Genomic DNA, 26995 nt, shown 5'->3' with positions numbered 1-26995 from the left:
CTGTTTTCTCATGCGGGGGAGGAAAAACAAAAGTTAAATAAAGTTGAACTGCTTGTCTAAGTAAAAATTATGATGCACAGAAACAGTGAAACTCACCACGCTGTTATGATTGCTAGAAATTAATAAGTTTGGGGGTTTTCTTTTGATTTTACTATAAAAAAGCATAAATGCCTCAAAGAAACTACTTTTCAACTGCTTTAAGAGGAGCAATTTCTCAGGTTTAAAGTATTACTTTCTTGTGCCCATGGATGTTCCCTAATGCTCTTAGACATTAGTAAAAAATCATCATTAACCCTTTACAAGTGCAACAAAGCAGATGATGTTTCTAATTTTTTTGGCAACATCTGTGTACCTTCTTAAAAAAAATACGGAAACGGATATTTTTGTTTAATAAGGCAGCAGAATGTATCTTTTTAAGATTAAAAGCATAGTGCACATCGAGTACATTTAAATAACGTGAAAATCACAGCACAGGAATTCAGTTACCATGAATTTCATGGCAAACTACCCTTTAATAAGGCTACTCTTAACTCTTCAAGTGTCCCAATCTTAGACAAACTAGCAACAGTGAGAGCCGAAACTGCATTTCCTCCTTTTGTTACTTTGTTTCCACAACTTTCACGTTGTAGCTTGGCTTTGTGTCTGTCCCACATCTTCAAGGGAAGGCCAGCAAACGAGCTGCCTGACTAAAAATCCTGACTCTAATGCTCCAGGGGTTTGTAAAGAAGGGGAAAGGACAACGCACCACTAGCTAGGGCCCAGAAGCTGCTCTGGAGCTGGATTGGGACACAACGCACCACAACGCTGCCCTGAAGTCATTCTGAGAATGTCTCCTGAGCCTCCAGCCTCTTTCCTGTATCTTGTGGAAATGAGATGGGATGTGAAAAGGCATTTGAGGACAGTTTGGCTGACGAAAAGACAGTCCCTGTTCGTGGGGTTTGGTGAGCGACTCGGTTACAGCCCGGGAGTAAGTGCACGCCAAGGCGAAGAACCGTGGTGCGGCAGCACCGCGTTCGGGGTGTATTTAAAACCCTCGGTCCTGTGGAAAGGCACCAGGAGGAAGAGAAACATGGTTGTGCCTCGCTGGCTAACATCAGGAAAGCAACAAGATGTCAGTGAGGTTGTTCTGCTTCCTGTTTGCGAAGCGCACACACAACACACACACACATTCCGCCACCCCCGCCGCTTTGTGCGGCCCCTGCCCGCGCTCCCCCCCGCGCCCCGGCCCCGCTCCCTCCCCGTCCCGCTCCCCGCCTCGCCGGGAGATGCGCCGGGCGGCGGGGGCTGCGCTCCCGAGGAGGCCGGGAGGGGAGGCGGGGGCAGCGCTCGGCGATGAGCTTTTGTTTGCCGCTGGCGAAGCGATCCCCACCTCCTGTGTCCCCCCCCCTCCATAAGGAAGCCGGGCTGGGGGCAGGCAGAGCGCCCAGCAGGACGGCGCGGGGCAGCGGGAAGGGAGCTGCCCGCCGGGCGTCCCGCAGAGGAGGAGCTGCCCGGCGCTGCAGCCGGGGCTGGGCGGGCTCGGCGCGGCCCCGGAGAAACATTCGGCTCCCTCCTCTCGCATACGGGGCGGGGGGGAGGGGGGGGCGAGAGGAAGGGCCGCCGCCGAGCCGGCCGCCTCCCCGCCGCTTTGTCCCTGAGACCCCCCCGGCGGAGGCCGGCGGCAGCTGCCGCCCCGCCGGACCCTCCCGCACGGCCGCGCCTCCCCGCGCAGCGGGGGAAGGCGAGAGGGAGGGACGTGCGAGGCTTGTAAACCATACGCTGCCATCGCACCTCCCTTCCTCCTCCCTCCCTCCCTCCTTTCCTCCCCGCCGCTCTCCGCCACCCATTGTGCGCCCGGCAGACGGCGGGGACCCAGCTGCCCCGTACCCGCCCCCGAACGCAGGGCACCCCCGCCCGGGCGCGGGGACACGTCAGGACACACACGCGTGTCCCCCGCAAGGCACAGCCGCCCGCCTGCCCCCGCCGGCCGGGACGAACACCACCAGCCCCCCACGCCCCCCCGCACCAGAACGACTGGCGGCCGCGACCTGCTATAAATAAGGCTCTGCCGGAGCGCGGGGCCCGGCTCCCCCCGCACCTCCTCTTATTATTCATCATCAGTGCAGCCTGGGAGTGGGAAACTCCGCTTCCTACTTGCCGCTACGCTCCTACCGGCTCAGCCCCCGCCCCCTTTCCCCCCCACACGCCCCCGCCTCCGCTGCTCGCTAAGCTCCTTAAAACCCAAGGAAACTTTGGGAAGCGATTCAGCTCGCGTGGGGAGCCGGGTTGCTGCACGCCGGGGCAGCCCAGGCGAGAAACCTGCCCAACTTTTCCTCCTGCCGCCAGCCCAGCCCGCGGAGCCAACCTTCCGCCTTCCTCCGCGGCGGGATTTAAAAGGCGACCAGCCCCACGCGCGGAAAAGCTGTGCCGAAACACTCACGCACACATGCACAAAACCCTCCCCCGGCTCTGGGCAGCCCGCGGCGCACGCCCGGCACTGCTCCTTCCCCCTTATACCCAGGGTAGCTCCACCGTTCCGAAAGGGACGGGGGAAAAAGTTTGTCCGCTCCCCCCGCCCCAGCCCGTGCGAAGTTGCGAAGCGCTCCGGAAGCCCCCCGTCCCACCAGCGACCCTGTCACCGCCAAAGTTGAGCCGAGCCCCGTCCCCCTCTGAAAAGCCACGGGGGCGACCTCCAGCTCATCCCGGCGAGCGACGCGGAGCGGACAGCCAGCCCTCCGCCCCCCCGGCCCGCATCCCCTTACCATGATCAGCGTGTGGTTCCTCTGCTCCGCCGTGGCGGACTCGGCATCTTGCTGCTGTTTGCTCTGGTGCTGCTGCTTGCTGCCGCCGCCGGTGCCCGTTTTCTTGGCCCTCTGCTCCAGGGTCCGCTGGTAGAGGCTCACCGTGTCCCTGCGCTCCAGCTCCAGCTGCTCCGCCTGGGCTTGCTGGTACCTGCTCTCGCAGTTGACATGGTGCCGCCGGCAGCCCTCGATGCGCTGCCTCAGCCGCTCCACCACCGTGCTGTGCTTGGGAATGCCGCTGCTATTAGCGTTATTGTTACCGGGAGCGGCGGCAGGAGGGCCGTGGGGAGTGCTGTTAACCCCGATGCCGGCCCCGCCGAGGCTGCTGTTCAGGTTATTGTTGATGCAGATACTGCTGCCATTCGCGGCGGCAGCGGGGGCTGCAAAATCCCCCATCCTCTTCCCCGCGCACACTATTTTGGAAGAACTTTTTATCCTACACTTCACACACACACAGTCTCCTCTGGGGTCCTGATGGGATACTTCTTAGAGAAGCGGGGAGGGGGGGGAAGGGGGCACCATCATGTATCAGGGAAACAGCGATCCCAAGCAAATGTTTCTCTTTCCCCCCAGCCAATCCCTCTCGAGAAGCTCCAAAACATTAAAAAGAGAGAGGGAAGGGGGGAGGGAAATAAAGAGAGAAGGTGCTAAAAGGTTATCACCAGCAACACAACCAACAAACACACACACACACACACAAAAAGCACAACAAACTAAGCAGCAGCAATTCGGGTTAGCAAACTCCAGGAGATATCAGACCAGTTCCTTTCCTCCTCTTTCTTTTTTATAATCCATTATTTCAAAACAGATTCCGTGAGATTTCCGGAGATTTTGCCAAAAGCCTTCTCTCCCCATGTATAAGGAGAAACACACGCGCCCCTCCACATGCACACACATACACATGCACACCCGTTCACACGCACGTTCGCACACACACATCCAAGCACAGGCACACGCTGGGCACACACGGCACACTCACTCGCACTCCCCGGCATCAAAAGACAGGCACAGCCGCTTGCTTATTGTATTTTCCTTCTAGAAAAAAGTTTTGGTGTTTATGCCGCACCGTGTTCGCAAAGTACTTTGGCTGCTGAGTTGCATTTCAACAGGAACCTAAATAGCAAATCCTCGGGCTGGGGGAAGTAAGCACATGAACAATCCGGGCCGAGCTGGAGAGAGGAAAAAAAAAAAAAAAAAAAGAAGAAGAAAAAAAAAAAAAAGTAGAGCTCTGAAGTCTCTGCCAAATGCCGAGCTGATACAGCCTAGCGCTTTGCTCTGCCGTGCTGGCTGCTGCTCCTCCTGCCACCATCACAATGATCAAATGCTCTCCTCCTCCACCTCCTCCTCCTCCATGCGAGCGGAGTGATACCAGGGCAGGAGCGCTCAGTAAACACCGCAGCGGCGGCGGCGGCGGCGGCGGCTCCTCCGGGCCGTGAGGCAGACCCGGGGACAAGGTGCAAAACCCGGCACGGACGTCGCCCAGCAGGAGCGGACATGGCGCTTCTTCGCCCGCAGCGCTCACGCCCGGCGGCGGCGGGGCCGGAGCGGGGCCCACAACACCTGCCGGCCCCGGGGCGCCCCGCGGCCTCCCCGCACCGCGGGGGCGGCCGCTACACCGACCCCAGCCCGGGCCCCGGCCGGCACACGGCGCCCGGCGGCGGCGGCTCCCGTGCCGAGCCCCGGGCGGGGGGCGGCGGGAGCAGCGCGGGGGGACCCGGCGGGCTGGGCTGGGCTGGGCTGGGCTGGGCTGGGCTGGGCTGAAGCCCCGCGCCCCGAGCGGCGTGTGCCGCGTTTCCCCTCCTGTGTCAACTGTTGCATAATGAATGGGGAGCGGAGCGCGGAGCCCTGCGCCTCCCCGGCACGGGGCTGAACTTTCTATTTTAGACAACAGAAGAAACATGACACGTTGGGGCAGGAACGTGGTTGTGTGGGGTTTTTTGGTTTTTTGGTTGGTTGGTGTTTTTTTTTTGTTTTGTTTTTTGGTTTTGTTTTTTTTCGAGCTGCCTCCATATAGAGCGGCGGGTGATTAATGGATCAAGAATAACATCCCGGGAAACCTAGTTTTTAAAAGCGTTTTGCAGACAAAGCTATTGCACGCACGGCTGTCATTGATTGTTATTTTCTGTGAGAGATGCACTTCCATTTTTATTTTTTTTTTTAATACACCTATATAGAACAGAATTAGCTCAGAGAGACACCCTTGTTCTCTAACATGCAGCTGGAAATAAAGAAAATTGGGAACTCATGCATTAGTCATGAGATCTGATTTAAACCATCTTCATTTCTGCCATTGCAGATTAGCATAGGATACTATTTCTAAGCTACTCACAGCGGTAAAGAGCTGTCTTTGTCTTCTTTGAGTGCTCAGCAGTATGAAATTTGGATTTGATTTCATGCCTATTGCCACGATTCCTGACTATATTGAGATGGGCCACAATAATGGACAAATAAAATTAGCAATTAGTACCTTCCTTGCATTTGAACTAACAAACATGTCTTCCCCCCCAGAAAAAAACTTTTCTGTAGTATCAGTTTGAGAACCGCAGTGAAGCTACTTACGCTCTTCATGACCACGGATAACTACTTTATCACAAAAAAAAAAAAAACCAAGGAAAAATGAGAGCTCTGCTCAGAAGCAGCGTAAGAGCGCGGGGAAACCGCAAATCCTGCGCCAATTAGAGAGATCTGTGCCTCTGTTAATTTGGAGCCTGGGGATGTGTTGTAAGCTCTCCAGTAACTGCTGAATTGAATAGTTAAGACTGAATGTAAGAGGGCGGGAAAGGAGGGAGGTGGGCGGCTTGGGTTTTTGTTCAGTTTTTTTTTAATTATTATTATTGATTTATTGGTTTTTAATTGAAACGGAAAGTGTCATCAGGCCAGAGATGAAGCCGGTTGTGAACTAGGTTTAAGTTCGAACAAGTACTTTTTAGATTCCTCCGCAGTGCCCCCTGCAGCCCGCCAGCTTGTGTGCTGCAGCCTGGCTCCAAAGGGTGGGCAGACCCACATAGCACTCCAATCCCAAAAAAGAAACGTTTCGTATACTCATAGGGTCAGAAATACATGCAAAAGCAGTGGTTTTCTTACAGACTGCTTTTCGGTGCCTTTTACAGAAGTTGTCTTCTTTTCCTACGACTATGATAAATACCATTTTTCAACCTATGTGTAGTCACACCTTAACTTTCAGTATGTCACTTTGGCAGCTGTCAGCGTGGCGATTTTTAAGTGTAGGCTGTATTGCTATAGAATTTAATTCCAGCCTATTCAGTATTTAGGAATATTTTATCTCTCAGCTACATACCTCGTTCTACCAGGCTGCAAAACCCAGGGGTGATGTTTTGAGTAAAAAAGTTTTGGAGTAACTGGTGCTTAATGTTAGAAGTTTTGCAAACAGATCAATCACCACTTTTGTGGAAATAAAACCCCAAGAAAGAAAGAAGGAAAGGAAAAGGAAGAGGAAAAGAAAAAATAAAAGAAAAAGAGAAGAAGAGAAAGGAAGAAAGAAAGAAAGAAAGAAAAGAAAGAAAGAAAACCTTGCCCAAACCCCTTCATCTGAATACATTCAAAAAACATTTGATTCTGATTAAAAGATATTTTTCATTGGTTGAGGTTTAAACAAAGCTCAGCAAATATTTATCTATTTCCCCACTCATTTTAGCAGCACTATGGTGCATTATTCTACAGTACAACTTTTTAAAGGATAAAGCACTCCCTCCTATATCTAAAAAAATCAATAGAATCAGCATTTCATAAAAAAGGGCAGTTGTGCTCTGTTTTTTTACAGTTGTCATCCAGCACCTAAGAGCTAACTGATTTTTTTTTTTTTCTGACAGGAGATTTTTTTTTTTAAAGCCAAGTACTGAGTGGCATTTGTAAAACAGCATAATAGAGATAAGATTTCACAGTTCATTTTTGCATCATTTATTTTAAGGACACTTACATAAACAATTACCAGCTTCTGAAAGCTGAAAGTAAAATGAGCTATTTAGTGAACTATTTAATTTAATTTTTGTGAAGGACAACACTTCTGCTAAGCCTCTGAGTCTGAATAAATAAAAACAGGAAAAAATCCCTCAGATTATAGCCTGGGCAGTGTGAGAAATAGAGAGATCTCAGTTTCATTCTAACTACTGATTATTGTCATTAAAGCAGATGTTCTTCACAACCCTGACCAAACAACTCTGTTCTGTGGTCAGAAGCACAGTCTCACTCGTGATCAAGGTGTGCACTTACATTTATAACTTAAATTTATGAACTTAAAAACACTCACCTCTTCTGTGGTAATTTACTTTGCATGCACAAATGTGTATATTTGCTGTATACTTCTTTTTCCCCCTGTCTGCACATCAGCTTTAAAAAATTATCTTCACAACTGGAATTTGAAAAGTATCAAATATATCAGAATTCTAAATGATGTAAGATGAACTTGCTGATGCCAGCAGTTGAACACTAATGCCTACCGATATCAGCTGACAGGACACTAATTACTAGTTACTGGAGATGATTGCTTGGCAAAGGATCTATTCAGTGAGTTATGATTTTGAAAAAATTATAAAGCACAGGCCTGATCTGTGAAAAGATACGCGGTATGAAAATACAGCATACGTTCTCAAGATGATTATCATGACAGAGATCTGTCTAATTAGGAAGAAACTATTTTAATGCTAAGATATGAAAGAGCCCAGCTGGGAGAGGAATTTAGAGGAAGACACAGAAACATGACTGTTAAGCTGACAGCAAGTGCAGCCTAAGCATGTTCCAATGACAGTTTCTAAAAAAAAATTTCATCTCAGCATTTAATCAATAGTGGTTTCAGAACAAGTAGAGCCTCACGGATAATCTAGCTAGTCATATAAGTGGGAGGAGCTCCCTAAATAATACAGAAAATAAGTCTTTGCAGAGCAACATAGCACTTCCCTTTGGTCAGCTGAGCTAGGGGGTTATCCAGTAGATGGGCAACATGAAAAATATCCCTGTGAGGATAAATAGGAATCCCACTCTATTAGAAACCACACTTTAGGTCCTGGCACTGCCAATCGGGTTGGAAACTGCAATCGTTGTAGCAGCAAGTTTCAAACCATCCTGGGCAACAGATTAACCTTCAGAGTGGCCACCTGGGTGGAAACATTTCTGAAAGGTCATACTCTAATTAAATGTTTGTCCTAGTTAGGACAACTGAGACCAGTTCATCAGGGTATGGGTGTAACCCAAAACTGTGTATTCTATAGCCTTCCATGCCATTTCCCAGAAACTGTTATCAATGAACCATTTACACCCTCTGCCCATAGAGCCTGACTCCTCAGGCTATAAACTAGGTGTTAAGAGGCCTGTGAGATAGGAGGATGCTCCTGTCCTCACACCCTTTGTGGAACTCCCCGCCCTGAGGGAAGTGCTGAGCATTCCTGCCTGAACTGCAGGATATATAATCTTGGAGTCTTGGAACATTTTTAACCACTCTGTGGGATCCAGAGAAGGACTGCGGCTCATCGCTCTCAAACAGACTTGGATCACCACCCTATACTGGACTCCAATCACCACTTTGACCAGACTGCAACAGCTCTCCCCCCAGCATCTCACTGCAATCACCACTTTTGACTAGACTGCAACAGCTCTCCCACCAGCAGGTTCTTCCCCTCTCCCTTTACTTTGGACTCAAGCGGGGCCCAAGGAACACCACGTTGTTCATGCCCCAGGGTACTGGGTTATACATTTGGGTTTTGTGGGTTAAGACCAATTGTTTGTTTGTATGATTGTACTTACTGTATTATTTTAGTAAATTGTTATTCTGACTTATAATCTCTCCTTTGAGTTGAGTTCATTTCCCCTGCTGGTTAACTCTTAAACCAGTACAATGTTTTATGTCTAAATCTATGGATGACATGGTGACACAGGCACCTGCTGGAAGGCGAGCCTAGAGGCAATGTCTTCACTGAATAACTTTGAAACCCAGCTAACACACCTTTTGGGTCTGCAAGAAGCAGCTTTCTTACATATTGGAAAGAGTTTCAGAAGATTTCTGCTGAAGGTTCTCTTGGAATGAGCAAATCAGATGTGCTTCAGTTACTACCACAAGCACTTAAATACATCCATAGTCACAAAAAGAATAATAATGTCATTTGGAGAGCAGTTAAAGCAAAGCCGCATAGTTGAGGGTTGATTGAAAACAAAAAACCCCACAAGCTCCAGGAATGAATGTATCTGTGAAATCCAACTACAGCATGGCAAAAATTCTCATGACAGCTGCGGTGGCCACAAGCTACGGCTGTCAGAACATCCAGAGCTGTAGGAATTCTTCAAGGGATGAACCGACTCTGGAGCAAAAGATGTTGCTCTAAATAGTTAAGAAAAAAATCATAAAGGCTGCAGAGGAACATCAGAACAATAAAGGAAAGAACGGGAAGCAACAAAGAAAATCAGAAAGCAAGTTCAAATTGCAAAAGGTGGCGATTTAAGGCATTGCAGGAAGAGGAGTGATCGCTATGTGTAAACACAAACAAACCCAAAACACACTCTAAACACACTTTCCAGCTTGTACATTTCAATTTGTAGAACATGGGGAATCCAAATCAGAATTTTTACAAAATTTTCCCAGTTGTGAACACCACCGAAAGCTCCAATTCAGCAGATATTATAGCAGGACAGGCACGTGGATTGAGATATACACACACACACCTGAGTACTCTGCTGAGCGAGGGCTGGAAAAATATGGGGAAGGAATGCAAAATGTGTACTTGTTATCTCCTGTTCTAATTACACATAGGTCACAACAAGAACGTTAAAAAAAAAGTGAATGCCATAAATGAGCACTGTTACCGACGCACTGTCCTGTCAGATTAGTGTTATTGAAATACATTCTAGCTTAGGAAGAATTCATATAGTTAATCCTGATATGCCACAGTATGTCTTCCTGTTAAGTTGAAAATCTAGTTTTGAAGCTAGCAGCTGTAGGAGATATGCACGGAGAGATCTAGCAGAGAGCTTGAAGGGGGAAAGGAAAATCACTCAGGCAAAGGCCCCATCTCAGCCTTTGATCTGTTGCACTGATCTCAAGAGAAAACTGGGTTGTAATGGAGGAGGCAGGGGAGTGGAGAGGATAGAATGAGAAGAAAGGCACTTGGAAAAATCCCAGAGTGATGATTCTGGTGGTTCCTTGCAGCTTTCATGAGAAATACACATGAAGGAACTTAAATTCCTTTAGCCATTCTTATACGGAGTAGCCCGGTGCTTCTCACCAATGACTGCCCCATTTCAATGCAGCCTGAATTCACAGGGCTAAATTCCCCATCAATAAAATTAAATGCCCAACTTTGGTGATGGGGAAGTAGTCAAGGGATTTTTTAATTTTTTTTTTCCCTCCAAGGCAATTCCTGTTTCCATGCCAGCCATTTATAAGAATTTCAGAGTGAACATGATCATGTTCCTTCATGTGGGAAACTGATGCTTGTTCTGCGATTCTTGGCATAACCATTCAAGTTCAATATTCAAATGGGAACATTTGTTTTTAAAGTTCTTAAATTTCAGGGAAACAGAAATAAAGGGTAATTTTCCCATAGTGGTAATTTTTTGTAAGACAGTATAAATTCAGTCTTCAAGAGAAATATGGTATTTTCCTCCCTGTGCCAATGTGCTGACTGACAACAGCGTTGTTTCATTGAAACTGCTAGAGCTTACAATCTACAAATACACATCTATATCACTTGCATTTACAAACCTTTATTTAAGCCTATTATTTAAATCACTGAGGTTGTAGTCTCGCAATGAGCTTAAAACCACCAAAATCAAAGCGCTTGTGCAATCTTTAGTTGGCTTCCTTGCACAATCCACAGTATGATGAAGTCTTCAAATACACCCTTACACACTATTTTTCCACAGGATGTTTGCATCATTCTGTGCACTGAACTGTCAGTGCTCACCAGTGAGCAGCTATCTAATACATTTTTTTCCTTTTAGCTCCACGTATCACCTCATATCTATTTACTAAATCAAACCCTGTTCACAGACATTCATTTCCTCAAAATCACCACCACCACTGCTCCAGAGTGTTTAACATGTACCAACAGACTGATTTTCACAATTAATTGCAAGTGAGAAGACAGTGCTCTTACATTAGAGAGTGGAAACTCGGAACAAAGGAATTAAGCTTAAAAAGTTTTGCTAAAATGCCTCATTTGAGTTGATTTTTTTGAAAGACTTAAGAGCTACCCACATCAAATTCAGTGGAATCTGTAGGTACTTAGCATTTCTGCTAGGCATAACCCTCTTCTCAAATCAGTTACCTGGAAAACAGGGAACTCAATTAACAATCATCTTCAAGAAGCAGTTTGCATGAACAGAGCAGCATCACTTAAGACAGCTCAAACATTCATTTAATCTTGAACACATACAGTTCAGTGAATTACAGGCAAAACCAGAAATTAGACCTTACAGGAAAGAAAGAAAATATTACATGCTGGTTTTCAGTAATGTTTTAAAAGAAATCTTTTTGTCCCACTTTTTCTGTAGACACACCTTTCAAACAGCCTTTGTTGCAGCAAAGTCAAAACACGCTGGGTTTAAGAAAGCACTGCTCAAGGAAAGTTTACCTGAAGCCAGAAAATGCTGAAGAGATAAAACATTAGAATGACCTTAAAACCCTGAAAGGATACAGAATAGATCCCTGGTCATGCTTGGTCATATTAACCAAAATACAAACCCCAGTAATTACTAGCTACATTAAAAACCAAGCCTATGTTCAGGCTATTTCCAGAGTCACTGAAGTTACTGGACAACATTCATCAGAAACGTAGGACACCTCCCATCTTAGCTCAGGTTTGCAGCTAACTAATGGTTTACAGCAAACAACAGCTGATTAGATTCCCATTAGACAGGGAAAAAATCCTTCTCATAGTGAGGCTTTAAATAGATTACTTATGGAGGCCCTTGATTCTCCATCACTGAAAGTTTTAGGAACAGGTTGGACAAATTTGTCACTAAGGGCTGTAATTGATTTTGCCATGGAACAAAGCGGTGGATTAGGTGACTTCTTAAAGTTTCTTCTGATCCTAAATTTTCATAACATTACGCTTATTTAGGGAACTTGAAAGCTATAAATATATGTAAGCTGTTAATATCTTCATTCATTTAATTCTGACTTTGGTGTGCAAGGACAAAGTGACGTGAACTTACGTGTCGGTTCAGACCACAGGTCCATCTCCCACATTTAACCATGGGAGTGAGCCCCTAGGAAAAACCAGAACAGAGTAAGCACATACTGCCTCCCAGCCTTCAAACATTTTCAGGTCAGGTTATGTGATTTATCTAGTTAGTGGACTCCACAGCATCTCTTTCAAGGTTTTTTCCAGTCTATCTTTGCTGCTTTATAGACTCCTTGATCCAGAAGATCATTTGAGGAGCACGACCACAGGTCCTTATAGAAGTGTCTGAAGAACTGGTTCCTCTGGTTTATTCTGAATGAAGGTCTTACTAACTTCTTCCTATACCCTTTATGCCTGTATTACAAGAGACAGGGAAAAGTCAATCCCACTCCACTTTTCTCCAGACCTCTCAGTTCTGCAGACCTCTTCTTACCTTCCCACTATGTCATGTTTTTTTCCAAATAAGATTCTTGGATATTCAATGGATGGAGTACCTTGCATGTTGTAGTGGAAGTCGCAGTATACCTCTGATCATCCTTGTCATCCCTGAATAATTTCATTTCTGGTATGTCTTGTCCTAGATAAATGGACCAGAACCCTGGATTTTTACAGTAGCATATGGCTTTGAACAGTAAGTGTAATGATCCTGTTTTTTTCTATTTGCTTCTTAATCATTCCTAGCTAGTTTTTTTTTCTTGAACTAAGTGGTATTTTCATGGAACTGTCTACCATAACCCAAAGGTCTTGTTCCTGAAGATCTTTGAGCCAGCTTAGAAATGATCCAAGATGTGAAAATAGGATTATTCTTCCCCAAATATACCATTCTACAGTTATGTACACTGAGCTGCACCTGTTGGTTTTTTGTACAGTCAATCTTTCTGCAAGCTATGCAGTCTCCCTCATCTAACTACCTTGCATAACCTAGCAAAGCTTTGTCACCTCACTGATAACTTTCCTTCTCCAGGTAATTTAAGAATATAATGAATAGTATAGGTTCAAATTCCATATGGAATTTTGCTTTTGTTCTCCCTCCTGTGCAAGAACCAAGCATTCTCTTCCATCCAAGGATGGTTTACCTTATGTTCCCATCTTTTAAATCACATTCTCATCCACTTCAGTGCCTTCCTTCTTATGCCAGCATAAGACATTCTTGTGTTGCTTGGTTTTCCTAAAACATTTTGATTAAAAGTTCTGTCAGAAATCATCTGAAAATCCAAGTTGACTATATTAGATGATCCTCATTTATAAATCACTGACCCCTTCGAAGAACTCTGAGAGCTTTATTAACTTTCACTGATTAGATAGTATTTACTGAGGTAGATGATAATAATTCTTACAATATCTAGCCATTCACCTTAAACAGATCTCAATTTTAAGTTGCTGGACATCCTTGGAATTTTCTTAATGACTGACATCACATTTGACACCTTCTGATCTTCATGTGCTGAGGAATAGTGAAGAAACAGGTTACGTGCTGCTATTTCATTTCTGAGTTCTCTTAGAATTCATGGGTAAATCCTTCAGATCCTGGAGGCTCATCTGCATTCATCTGCCTTTTGTACCATTACCCCTTCCAGATATTTCAGAGACATTCTCTGCCAAGTTCCTTGAATACCCAAAAAAGTCTAGGAAAGGACAATCTCCTTGATTTCTTCTGCGTTGGATTTGCATGGAAAGGTTTTGGTAGAAGTGAGGGGGGGGCTACAGGGTGGCTTCTGTGAGAAGTTGCCAGAAGCATCCCCTGTGTCCGATGGTGCCAGTGCCCAGCCGGACCCAGGATGGAGCCACTGCTGGCCAAGGCTGAGCCCATCAGCAGTGGGGGTCATGCATCTAAGAAGGGGAAACAAAAACCCCTGCACAACTGCAGCCACAGAGAGGAGTGAAAATATGTGAGAAACAACTCTGCAGACACCAAGGTCAGTGAAGAAGGAGGGTGAGGAGGTGCTCCAGGTGCCAGAGCTGAGATTCCACTGCAGCCCATGGTGAGGCAGCTGTGCCTCTGCAGCCCATGGAGGTCCATGTGGGAGCAGAGATCCATCTGCAGCCTGTGGAGGACCCCACACTAGAGGTGGATGACTGAAGGGTGCTGTGACTCCATGAGAGTCCTGTGCTGGAGCAGGCTCCTGGCAGGACCTGTGACCCCAAGGAGAGAGGAGCCCTCACTGGAGCAGGTTTGCTGGCAGGACTTGTGACCCTGTGGGGGACTAATGCTGGAGCAGCCTGTTCCTGAAGGACTGCACCGTGTGGAAAGGGATCCACTCTGGAGCAGTCCATGAAGAACTGCAGCTGAAGGACTAACACTGGAGAAGTTCATGGACAGCTGTCTCCCATGGGAGGGACCCCATGCTGGAGTAGAAAACTCTCTGTGAGGAGTCATCCCCCTGAAGAGGAAGCAGCAGCAGAGACAATGTGTGACAAACTGACCACAAACCCTATTCCCCATTCCCCTGTGCTGCTGGAGGGTGAGAAGGTAGAGAATTCACAAGCTAAATTAAGCCCAGGAAGAAGGGAGGGGTGGGGAGATGTTTATAAGCTTTAGTTTTTATTTCTCACTACCATACTCTGATTTCATTGGCAATAACTCAAATTAATTTCTCCCCAAGTCAAGTCTGTTTTGCCCATGATTGTAATCGGTTTGTAATCTGTCCCTGTCTTTATTCCAGCTCATGAGCCTTTCCTTATATTTTCTCTCCCCTGTCCAGATGAGGAAGGGTGTAATAGGTTTGATGAGCCCCTAGTGTTCAGCCAGGGTCATGGAATCCCATCTTCCACAGTGAACAAAATATGCAAATGGTTCAGCTTCTCTCCATGACTCCATCCTCCCTAAGGGTTCATTTTATACCCTTGTCATATTCAGACTCAGTGACAATTTTTTTTCCCTCCTGATGTGTTGGAAGAAGAATATTGAATAATTTTTGATTCTTGCTAGTTAGGTCTCAGACTCATAATAATTATAATAGTAATTACATTTACTTGTAATTATACTAACATCTATCATTGTTTATGATACTTTTGATTTATTTTTTTCACTTGGATATGTCTTTAGCTTTTGGAAAAACACCTTCTTCTTTATTTCTCTTTGCTGTTTGGCCATGACCACTTAGTTCTATTTTCTCAGGCATGTTCAGCAAATCATGTGCATTGGCACTTTGCTTCCTATTTGGTGTCCTCCTGTAGTCTTCATACTGCCTTTATGGATTTAATTGTCCTGGGTGCCATTCTTTGTCTATTTTTGGGAGACTTTCTCATTTTTACATAGTTCTCCATGTTGAAATGAACACAACAGTGGTGTTCATTTTGACCTCTATCACTCCCCAAAGATATGGAATCCAAGGGTTTTATGTCATTCTTAAAGAGCAGTCTTAATGTTCAGCAAGATATACATGTATATATGGATATACATGCATATGTATGTGTGTATGTATAAATATATGTATTCATTATATATAATTGTGCAAATTGCAAGATAGGGCAGATGTGGCTGGCAAACAGAGAAGTAATTGTGAAAGGACTTCTGGTTTTCCTGGATATAGCCAGACATAATTGAGGGTTCATTTGTATCTGCTCTCATTTCTGGGTTTGCCTGAAATATCCACTGATAATAATTAGCATTTATTGCTTGTGGCTCTAAAACCTTCCTGAGCATCATTATTCCTCTTTGCAGAGCAATTATAAGCCACAGAGCAGTGAAGTGACAAAAGACAGTACCTGTGATTCTTCATTTCACTCTGCTAGCTATACTGGCATCTCCTTTATTTACTAGGAGCCACTAACTTTGTAAACAATTGGGGGCATTTCACATTGCTTCTTTCAAATTGCTATTATAATTATAGTTGATTTTACATGGCAAACTTGCCCAGATAAGGTGTTTACATCCTTATTTTCAGCATCTCTTTTGTTTGCATATAACAAATATTTGTGTTGGATCAGTTAACACAGCATGATTTTCATGCAACAGATACTTCAAGGTAACTTGCTAGTCTCTTAAGCATGTTTTGCATTTGATAGCTTAACAAGGCTTTCTGATTGAATGAGGTGATAGCAGACACAATACCCATATTGTTTGGGCTTTGAGCTCATCAGTGTTCCCGTGATTCATGTGGGACATATTCTAGAGAAATCCAGCACTGCAGACCAAGACTAAAGCACCATCTTTGCAGAAGTACATGATCTGCAAACAATACCCCATAAAATAGGAAATAAATAACAAAATTTTTAACTTTTCTATGGTATAGCATTAATGCCTTTATGTATAGATGTGTTTTTTACCTAATTCTTTTCCTGTGAGATGTGCAGTCATTTTCCACTTCACCTGTTTGACTCCCATTTCTCCTAATAACCCAGGCTTCTTATCCAGAACTCAATAAAAAAGTGTCATAGTTTTACAAGTCCCACTCAGAGGGAGAGAACCTGTCAGCATAATAATTTTGCATATTGGTCTATACTGATCCAGGGTCTCCACCCTTTTTTTCACAGTATCTTGCATATTGATATTTCAAGTTCTAGGTCAGTGCGCTGATCACAGTTTAATTTTGGAGGTAGGCTTATTTGCTTCACAAACCAACCAATTTTTCTTGCCAAGACCAGCAAATGTTAGAGTATAGGAAGGTAGTACCTTTCCATTACAGGTTTGGTGGAGTTTTTTTGAATCTGTGTTTCCTCTCTGGTAAAGGAAACACATACTGCCTCAGCTAGAATGGCACCAGAAGCTTGATGCCTTTTTTCTCTGAATTGACTGCTATTGCTAATTTTGAGTTAGAGCAGACTTCAATTCCATAAAGAAGACAAAGCTGAATTGTACACTACCCAGTTGGAAATATTTATCATCCCTTCCAGTATTCTCACACACTAGATGTAATTTTTGTTGGTGGGGTTTCCTTGGTGTTTAATATGTTCTTCAATTTGTATGGCAGTGTCACACCACTCAGTTGCTGTACAGACTAGGTACCTTTATGTGCATAAGGGCATCTTATGATCCACCAAAATTAATCAAGTTGCATATTGTATTTATGAAAGCATCTAACTTTGTGCAGATAGGAAAAAAACAAGAGACCTCAAGATTATAGAGTATCATTCCATAAAGAGCAAAGAGACTGACTTGGCAGAGTTAATTATTATTCAGCTGTCCATGTCATTTTGTTACTAAAGGAAGAGTCCAGTAGAATGTATACTAGCTCTATAGACCTATTTATTTGCACATCATAATTTTATAGCAGAGACACTGAGAAGCCAAAAACTGGATACACGGTTTCCTGATTTTTCTGTCTTATGACTCAGAAAGAGATCTGTCACCTCTCCCACATTGCCTGGTCCAGTAACTACACTAGAGTTTCACTTCCAAGACACAGTAATAATAGAAGTGTGGTACTCTACCTATATTTAAAATTCTCTCACAGTCCTCGCTAATGTACAGATTCTTTGCTGTGCTGAATCAGCATCACTGAAACCAATCTCTCCCCTTAATCACTGACAGAAAGCAGTGCCTTCGCAAGGGCAGAGTCAACAAAGAACAGGATTAGGGTAGACTGACAGTAGCTGTATCAACTCCTATACGATCGTTTTGAAATTATCTAAAATCACTAACCTTTCACTTCTGGAGCATGAGGTTCAATTCTGCAGTTAGCCATGCATGAAAATGAGTTCAGCAATCTTGGTTTAGCCTCCACAGAATCATTCATGTAATTTCCCATGACTGACAGATTTTGCTGTAGAGAAAGAGTGAATATGAATTAGAAAATAAAAGCGAGGTTCTGTCAGGTTGAAAAAAATCAAACCTCAATGAATCTGAATGTCAGAATCACGGAAAGCAAATTCAGATCTGAAAGGCTGGGCCTTCGTGCAACCCTTGCGTGGACAGAATGAAAAATGGAATAGGAGGCAGGATCCACTGTAAGCACAAGGCAGCATTCATCACGGCATCAATGGAGCGGTCACGGAAACGGTTCTGTGAGTAGCATGGTTGCACACTGATGGGCTACTCCTGAACTCTATCCCTCAAAATGCAGGGTGTCTTCTTATGTACCAGATGAGCTCTCAGCACTGCCCACTTGAGTACAGCAGGCAGTTCTGTGTCCCAAACACACCCTGCATTTTGCAAAGGCCAGCAGCCTTGCCTCACCTGCAATTCCAGCGTGCTGCTTGGAACCAAAAAGTTAACAGTCTGTTCCTGTGACAGTGATGAAGGCTGTGAGTCCTTCTTTTTCACAAGGCAGCATACCCTGAACAATAAAGAAACACAAATGTAAACCTAAAAATACATGCGAAAGAGAAGAAATTAGGAAAGGCTTAAGAGAGATGTGAAGAATGGCAACCCTTCATCTGTCATAATCCTGTTGTCTGTTGCTTTGGGTGACTAACATGAACATCCCATACAAAATGAACCCACGTGACAATCACTGAACTACCTCAGTAAGGACAGTGGACAGTCTTTTAACTCAGGCCATATATACAACTTCTCTGTGATTTGCCTTTTCTCCTTATGTATAGTTTTTTTTCTTTGACAAACACTAAACTTTGCATAGCTAGAATTCTTTGAAAGTAACCGCACGAAAATGCACTGTCATTTCAAGGTTTAAATGGAACGGATGAAACATAGTATCTTTCATCCTGTGACACAAATCAAGACACCTGCCTGATGCAGATGGCTCTTATACACACTTCCAAGAAGGAACCACAACCTTAACATTTGTTTAAACAACATCTGCCTCGAAAGGACACGGATTCTGACTGGAGCACCGTGCATTTCTGTGGTGTAAATACTGTAAAACTCACCTATACCTTTCACTCACTGCTCTGTCTAAAAATAAAGAGCCAAGGTGAAAAAAAGAGAGAAACAGGAGGTTGACTGGTTTAACATAAATATAAGCTCAACTCTTTCTGTAAGATTTAACTGATTTACTTTAATAAAAAGAGTAACAGACATAAAGAAAGGGGATGTCCAAAGCACCCATCGCCTCTGCAACTCTTCAGATTATATTTAACACTCCTCAGTTATCCTGTTATTAAAATATCCTGTTATTTATTTGGGGAATCCTCCAAATAAAACTCTAGCAAATCTAACAATCTTTGCTACTCAGCAAAGAAACTGCTTCTGTTTCCATCCAAAACCTTGCATGAAATCTTGTTGGTTTCACAGTATAATTCTATCTGTCGTATACCTCATTTATTGTACAACAACCTCCCTCCTTGCACAGTGATGTTTAAATCACTAATAAAGACATTCCAAGCTACGATATGTTGTAGAAAATTTTTCTTTATTTTTTTCCTTCCTCTTGGGTGTGTCCAAGACTTTAGAGTTAGGCTAGTGTTAGTGTATTTTTCCTCTCTGGGTTCTTTGACAATGTGGTCTGCCACTACCACCAGAAAGAAAATGCCCTGTCACACTCCTATGATGTAAAATGAAGATAGTCTTTTAGCTCACCTCTTGTTTTGTCAATGCTTCACTTTGGGAAGTACAATTCTACAAAAACAACAACAACAACCAACCAAACAAACCCCAAACCCCACAAATAAACAAACAAACAAATGAAAACAGAGAAAAATAATGGCAGAAAAATCTAATTTAACCATCCTTTGGCTAAATTCAGCCAGCACGTTAGAACCTAATCCACCATAGTCTTATTTAAGAATGGGTGGCTGAAAGGTGCTGCAGGATTTATAAAAAGAAAACAGATTGTCTCTGAGGCTGATGCCAAGTAACTCATTGCCGGAGTTATCACTCTTCAATCAAAAAGTATATCAAGAAACTACATAAGTCATTTAGACAGCAATCACCATGGAGTTATGCTGGCCTCTCATGTCAGTGATGAAACAGCCAAGTTCCCTGACAGCGGTGAGTTATTCCTTTTATCACTGGCAGAACTGCCTAAAGAATCATCAAGGCTACAGGCATGGAAAACGTGAGGCCTCTCCACATTTAAGTGATAAAAATACAACGTGTTTTATTACTTTATTTTAATCTTTATAATTTACATTTTGTAAAAAACCTCCACAATGTCAACCATAGTTAAGCAGCAATGGGATTACTCTAAACTCAGTATTTAATTTCTGCAAGGAAGCTTTCTTCCAGACCATGATCTCTGGGATTCCATTCCCACCTCCATCTGCCCCCAGTCTCGCTCATAACTGAAGACATATCTTTCAGCCCTGACAAAGCCAGTGTAAAGTATTGACTGTTTTATTACAAATTGTAATTCAGTCACTTTGGAGGTGGATTTTCTTTCTGTAGTAATGACTTAGTGTAGGAAGCTGGTAATTTTTTGTTGCACTTTAACATTGCAAGAGAGGTCGCATACTGTAAGTGAGAGAATAGGTGTTTAGAAATATTTCTCTGCCTGCCATGATTGCCTTTAAAAATCCTAAAGAAAGTAAAAATATATTAGTTTTCTTGTAAAATTTTAAATACTTGTTTCAAAAACCTAGCGGGAGCTGAAGAAAAGCAAGTTTTCTGGGCCTGATTTCAACTCGAGCAGAATTTCAGTTAATAGTGTAGCACATATAAACCCTCTTTTAACAGCCCATAATATTAAACTGAAGACAGAATTGCTAAAGAACTTTGTTAATTTTACTCCCTATTAAATCAGTGTTACAGACTTTCAGCAGATGTCTTTAACAGACACTGGTATTAAAAGAAGTATTACACAAAATAAATTCAGACCATTTCCTCAGTATTACTTACTCCCACCATTAAGAGTAGAATTTCTCCTGTATCTTCAAATTATTACATTAATGCCTAATGCAAAGAAACAATAATTCATCTCCAGACACTATAAACCTCTGTCAGTATCCATACTATTCCTGTATTTAAAAAACTGCCATTGCTTCCATTTACAGTAACTCCCCATTTCTACAGGTTTAAAAGCTGGTCTTAAGAATGTATTCTACTAGAAGTTTCAGCCCATGGCCATTCTATTTTTAAGTTGGGAAAAAAATCCATCTGCTTTTTAAGCTCTTGGGTGCCAAAGAGCTTTTGTAGTGTCAGGTATCTTTCTGAGCAATGTATCAACTAATAAATGTACCTTTGCATTTTTGACCGTCTGGGAAATGTTATTAAATATAATAATTTTTTCATGGCAAAAACTCCACCACAGATGATGTCTCTGGGTCAAATTGTCTATAACACTAAATTCCTGAGATAAGTACCTAAGTCACAGTTATGCATCTGCCATAGAATAAGCTCTGTTGCTCTGACATACAGTTCTCTGTCTCCAACAACAAGGCTATTTACTCACCTATGTAAACACAGATTTATGAGCTACAGATCTGTATTTCCCTCCCATTTGTACAGGTAACCTGACAATATATAAACTGCAAGAGTTTTCCTAAGTCTTGACCAAATCTTGTCCTCATATTGACATCAGCCTTCTCTCTCTCCAGACTGTTTTCCACAGGAACCTAATGCATGATGAGATGGGAATAGCAACAAGTTCTTGGTCTGGGTAAGTAGGAGGCAGAATCAAGGACAACCTTAAGAAACATCTGGAGACACAATTGGCTTTGGAGTTAGAATTCTCTGGAGTAATTCTATTGAAAGCTGTGAGGTTATTCTTACTTATTTTTTTAATGTATGTAGAAATACGTATATTTAAACCAAATAAATTAAAGTAGAGTTTAGTCCATCAGCAGTACATAATACTCTTTCTTAAATATCTACTGTAAGAGTGAGAGAAAGAAAGAAGCAATAGCATAATAGTTAGGCACTAGTTTGGTTAAATCTACCTCCCCATCACAGGTCTCTAAATGCTCAACTCATGACTCTACACCTATATCAACAAGAGACCTGTATGGCTTTCAAACAGGCAAGTGCAGCTGAGAAGCCTGTCCAAAGCACCTCAGTTTTAATATCCTCTGGTGGTAAAAGAGCCATAGTAACCTTGAGCTGTCTCCCACACTCAAGATAGCTGTACCTGCCTAGCTACATGTAGGATCCACACACAGCACAGACATTGTTTGAAAGAACTGCTGATGTCATTAGGCAACCCCTAACTAATCAGACACTTTGTGATGTTAAGATAACTCACCCAGATGGCCCCAAGAAGGGTCTACATCTGAGAAACAGAATGAAAGGAATAAAAAAACCACAAACAACACAAGTCACAATTCTGCTGCACCCTCAAATCTAATCTGGCACAGCACACCTTTTCTCTATGCACCTTGGCTGCTTCATCTGTTAAAAATAGTTGCCCGAAGGGATCAAAACTTAGAAAGATGCAACCACAGATCAGGGATTTGATGACTGACTCTGACATCTGAGAATAGCTCTGAGTAAGCTGCTGCTTTTCTATCAAGAGTGGGATCAATTTTTCCCCCTCTAGGTATACACATTTCATAGCAATATGTTCTGTTGATATTTAGGATTCACTGGTCACTTCCACTACAAATGTTTTTTCCCCGAGAATTATAACCAGAGCTTTTGTTACAATGTCCAGTTCCAGACAAAATTTGCCTCATTTTGGGTTTCATTGCAAAACTGGCACTATAAGCCACCTTCACAGATATTTTTGCAATTCTTTTGGCAATCTTGAGGCAATTACTAGGTGATGTTAAAACAGTACATATCTTAAGGTCAAGAGTCAGCAAAAACTCTCAACTACAAATTGGTTTGGTTGTTTAAAAATCAAAAAATAAGGAATCCTCTGCACTCAAAGCAGAATCAGCACTGAGTGGAGGGTTGAATCCAATGATTGAAACCAAAGCAAATGTTTGTGTGAATCCCAGTGAGAATCAAAATAGCTGCATTTTGCACTGCTCTAATTATAACTCTATAATTTTAAATGGTAAGACCAAAAATAGTCATTGCAATATGTCATCTCAATGCAATTTTTCTTTCCAAAAGACATAAATCAGCCTAATGTTTTTTGGTCGATAGTAGTAAAATAAATAATAAATAGTTTTCCAGATAGTTTTAGAGGCTTTTTTTGCTTCTAAAGTTTTAGTCCTTTGTGGCAGGAGTTCCTGGCATCTGAATATGGTCTTTCCCTCATCTGACTTCATTTATGATCTACATCTATCAAGGGACTTTCAGAAATATGTAATGATTTAACAAGGCAGCTAGTTCAAGTGGGGGATAATTAAGCTTTCACCCTCCCCTTCACCCTGTGCCACTGTTCTATACCCTCCCCATCTCCATTGTACCCTTAAAAGCAGTGGATCTGCAGGCAAGCGCTGCACACTCTCCACAGCCAGCGACTTCCTCTGAAGCTGCAGTGTGTAATTACAACCAGCTGCTAGGGGCTGCTGAGAACAGGGCAAGCAGCACCTTCCTGTCCAGACATAACCCCCATGCTTTGGGAGCTCCCAGGATCTGGTAACTCCCAGGCTTCGCTGTGTGAACACCCACAAGGAGGTTCCTGCACTCTGCCAGTATGAGTTAAGAAGAGAGCAACACTCCACTTTGCTCCCGGAGGTACTAAAAGGACTGCGCATTTCAGCCTCCCTCCTCCTTCTCTGTTTCACCTAAATCCATCTGTTTAAAGGGAAGAAAGCCTCCTTCCCTGGCCCCTGCTGCTGCTCCAATGACCCACTCCTGTGAGGCCGTGGGGCCGCCTGGCTGGCCCTCTGCTCCCTCCCTGACTGACAGCCCACACCGCACACCCTGCGGTGGAGCTGTGCATCCCACGGTGACAGCAAACGGAGATTAAGGCTCTCTTTGAGTGGTATGTGCTGGCTCCTGTGGGCTTCACCTGGACTGCAGGATTCTTATCTTTTAAAATGCGAAAGCCTCGATGCCAGTCATCGGAGCTCATGGTTAACTGGTGTCCTGAGGTGTGTGAGACTCGGGGACAAAAAAAGTGGTGAAGTAGCAGAAGAGGCCGTATAGGCACACATACATGCAGCTGGAGTGGGCACTTCTTTGTTCTGCCTTTTCAATTTCTGATAACTTTCTGAAACTCAATTCCTTATTAGTATGCATTAAGATTAATGCAAATTTCCATTTGTCCACCTTCAAGGACAGATATACACCTCAAAATTCTAACCTTGACTGTTCATTCTAAACACTGAGCAAGAGCAAGCTCAGCTGACTCTCTCATTTTAGGTAATTTGTGGCTCCCAGTGACTTAGCTATAAGATTTGGAAAAGGAAATTTCTTAGGCTTCTAACTATGAACAAACTTAATAGACCAATAGAAAAGTTTAAGCTCAATCCATCTAACGTTATAAAGCACTAAGAATTGAGTGTGCAGACTCAGAGGACATTGTCAAGCAATTACTGCTGTTAGAGCTAGGTTTGTTCTTTTCCAACTGAATCCCAGAATAGTTGAGGTTAGGAGATATGTCTGGAGATTATCAACTCTGCTCCAAGCAAGTGTCTCACAGGTGCGTTGAGTTTTGACCATTTCCAAGGATAGAGATTCTGCAACCTTTCTGGGCAACCCGTGCCACTGCTTGGTAATTAAGAGACGATCTTTAATTTCTGTCTGTACATCTTTGAAAAATAATAACCGTAATGACAGCATTTTTACAATTTTCCTCCAGAGAAAAATTGCAGTTTCACGCATGTTAACCATGAAAAAGTCACTCTCGAAAAAGTCACTCTCATAAAAGTCACTCTCAAGAAAATGAACTTAGGGTGGAAGTGCAACAAATGTTGCAAAAATCCCTATTATAGCCTACAGCCTGAAGTAGAAGTGGTATAAGACTGCAAAGACACAGGCTAGGCAGGGATAGCTGCTCTGATTAAGGGACAAAGCATTAGGAAATAACAAGCATGTTAGAGATGTCAATACCAAAGAGTGACTGGAATTACTTAGAATGGTTCAAGGTAATAAATCTTCAGCAAATGGAATGTACTTAAGAAAGGAGAAATTTAGGTCAAATTTCAGGAAAAGATTTCTAATGGTAAAGTACAGAAAGTTATGGAATATTTGCCTGAAGGAAGAGACACATGGCATATCTCTGGAGACTTTTAAAGCCACACTGGAAAAAGCACTAAAGTATTTGGTACACAGTAATCCTTCAACAGGAAGGAGAAAGGCCAGATGATATAACTGGGCTTTTCCATCTCTGCTTTCTGTGATTCAGTGGTAATTCCACTGGCCAGTTCTACTTTTAAATACAAAAATCCAGCATCCAATTGGTGAAAGCAAATGCTGTAGAAGAACTTATCTCTTCACCCAAGCACAGAATGCAAATGCCTTTCAGAAATTTTTTAAGGTTTTAAGTTACTTGTATTTGAACATGTCTACACTATGATGAGAAGAAAACACATTAAAAATGTGAACAGTCATTGTGTTTGCACTTGCAGCAGGGATCAGATGTGTTCAACCTGGGTACTAGCACTGAAATTTCCAAATTTTGAATGGAAATTATACAGACACTATTTAATTGGAGTGGATTCTGTAGGTACTGTCATAATGTTGCTCAGCACGAGGAAGAGTGATAGATCTGAGATTCTGTGAACTTTCAAAGGCAGGCTTACACCTTTCTTACTTGCTTTTTTTTTTGAGCTGTTGCTGAAGGACAAAGAAAAAAAGGGGGAGGGGAATATTTTACACAGAGTCCTCTGAAAATCTTACTCTTTTCACTTAAAATAACCACTAACCGGTCTTGATCTCAGGTTTGGAAAGATCTGCAGCTATCTGCATTCTGCAATCCACAAAGACACACACACGCTGTTCTTCGAAAGCTCTTGTTCTATCACAGTTGATCACAGGTGATTAGCAAGGATTGGGCCAGCAGTCCCGCTAAACTTCGTGGAAGAGATGAATTACATAAATGGTACTCAAAGCGAGCAAGCGTTGTAGGACTGGATGACAAAAGGTGTGCACGGAACGCATCGGCATTGCCGTTTCAGTTTGTATGAGGAGCGTGCCTTTGAAGAGATTTCTCCTGATTGTTTCATCCCGGCTGGTTCAGACCGTGGAGCAGTCTGAAGCCGGATTAGTCTCAAACGAAGCTAAACTGGAAGATGTGTTCCAGCCATTACTGCACCGCTCCAGAGCAGATCTACCACAAAGTAAAGCATCCTGAAAAGCATGTAGCATAGGCACCAGCGAGACTCACTGCACAGATCCCCTGCCACCGTATACCACTACTTCCTAACGTAGTAGTAACCACAACCCCTGTGGCAGCCCCCTTCCCAAAACTGATGATCTGACTAACAAGACTGTTAGGAGAACTGAAGCAACACCAGGGACACTGGAAGTCTGGCTCATCGGTGACTTCTTACTTCCGATCTCCTTCCTAAGTCTAGTTCTTTCGATTATCTCAGTGCTAGCACACCATTCCACGCACGGGGCAGGAGCACCGGCGCCCCAGCCTTCCCACCCTCCCATCAGCATCAGGCCCGTCCCGGACCCACACCCGCTCCAACGCGGCTCCGTGACTCGCTCCGCTCCGACCCGGCGGCGCTGGGAGCGGCCGCAGGGAGCGCACGGCGGGGCAGGACGAGCTCTGCGGTCCAAGCTGCGGTGCTCCCGCTGCAAAGAAAAGCTCCCCCTGGAAAGGCTCCCCCAGGCCGGCCGAGCGCCGCTCCCGCCGCGTTCCCGCAGCGGGCATCCCGCCCCGAGCCGCGCCCGCCCCGCCGCCCACGGAACCACCACCCCCGCCCCTGCCCGGCCCGGAATGCCCTTTAACCAGCCGGCACAGCGCCTAACCCCGGCATCCAGGGAAACGGAACACGGGGAACACCCGCCGGGAGCCGCAGGGAATCTGCGGGCTGGATCTCGCCGGAGCGGGGCGCGCTCCTCCAGAGCTCCTCTGGCACCGGAGAGCCAGTGCCGGGCGGGGCCATCCCCGCAGGGCTGCAGGGGGAGGGCCGGACCCGCCGCCCCGCCGCCTCCCAAAGGCTCTCCCGCCGCTTCCCAAAGCCGCTTCCCAAAGCCTGTGGGAGCCGCCGTGGAGCTGCAGACGCGCCACCCAGGGGCCGGCGGCGGCACCGCGCCCGGCCGGGCCAGGGAAGCGGCTGCGGAGCCGCCGGAGGGAAGGAGCGGGACGAAGGGGCAGGGAACGGCACAGGTCCAGCGAACCCACTGAAACTGGCGCGGCAAGGCGGGACATACGAGCACCGCATAGGAGCAGGAAGATTAGCTCTCGTTTGAATAAAATTTCATCAAAACATATTTCTTTTTAAGAGGAGAGATGCAAA

At 44.3% G+C, this 26995-nt stretch overlaps 1 long non-coding RNA gene across 1 annotated transcript; it reads right to left on the bottom strand.

The window, feature by feature from the left end:
* Window positions 1-11121: 11121 nt before the first annotated feature.
* On the bottom strand, window positions 11122-17616 carry LOC120324406. Its single transcript, XR_005565691.1, has 2 exons — window positions 17496-17616; window positions 11122-13079 (listed from the first exon to the last, which is right to left on the bottom strand). It is a non-coding gene; the product is annotated as an uncharacterized LOC120324406 (long non-coding RNA).
* Between the last annotated feature and the right edge of the window lie 9379 nt (window positions 17617-26995).

Source organism: Pipra filicauda, unplaced genomic scaffold (assembly GCF_003945595.2).
Source record: "Pipra filicauda isolate LSUMZ 115617 unplaced genomic scaffold, ASM394559v2 scaffold516_size422861_pilon, whole genome shotgun sequence".
Lineage (NCBI taxonomy): Eukaryota > Metazoa > Chordata > Aves > Passeriformes > Pipridae > Pipra > Pipra filicauda.
The sequence above is the reverse complement of the archived record's forward strand: the minus strand, read 5'-3'. Positions and strand labels throughout refer to the sequence as shown.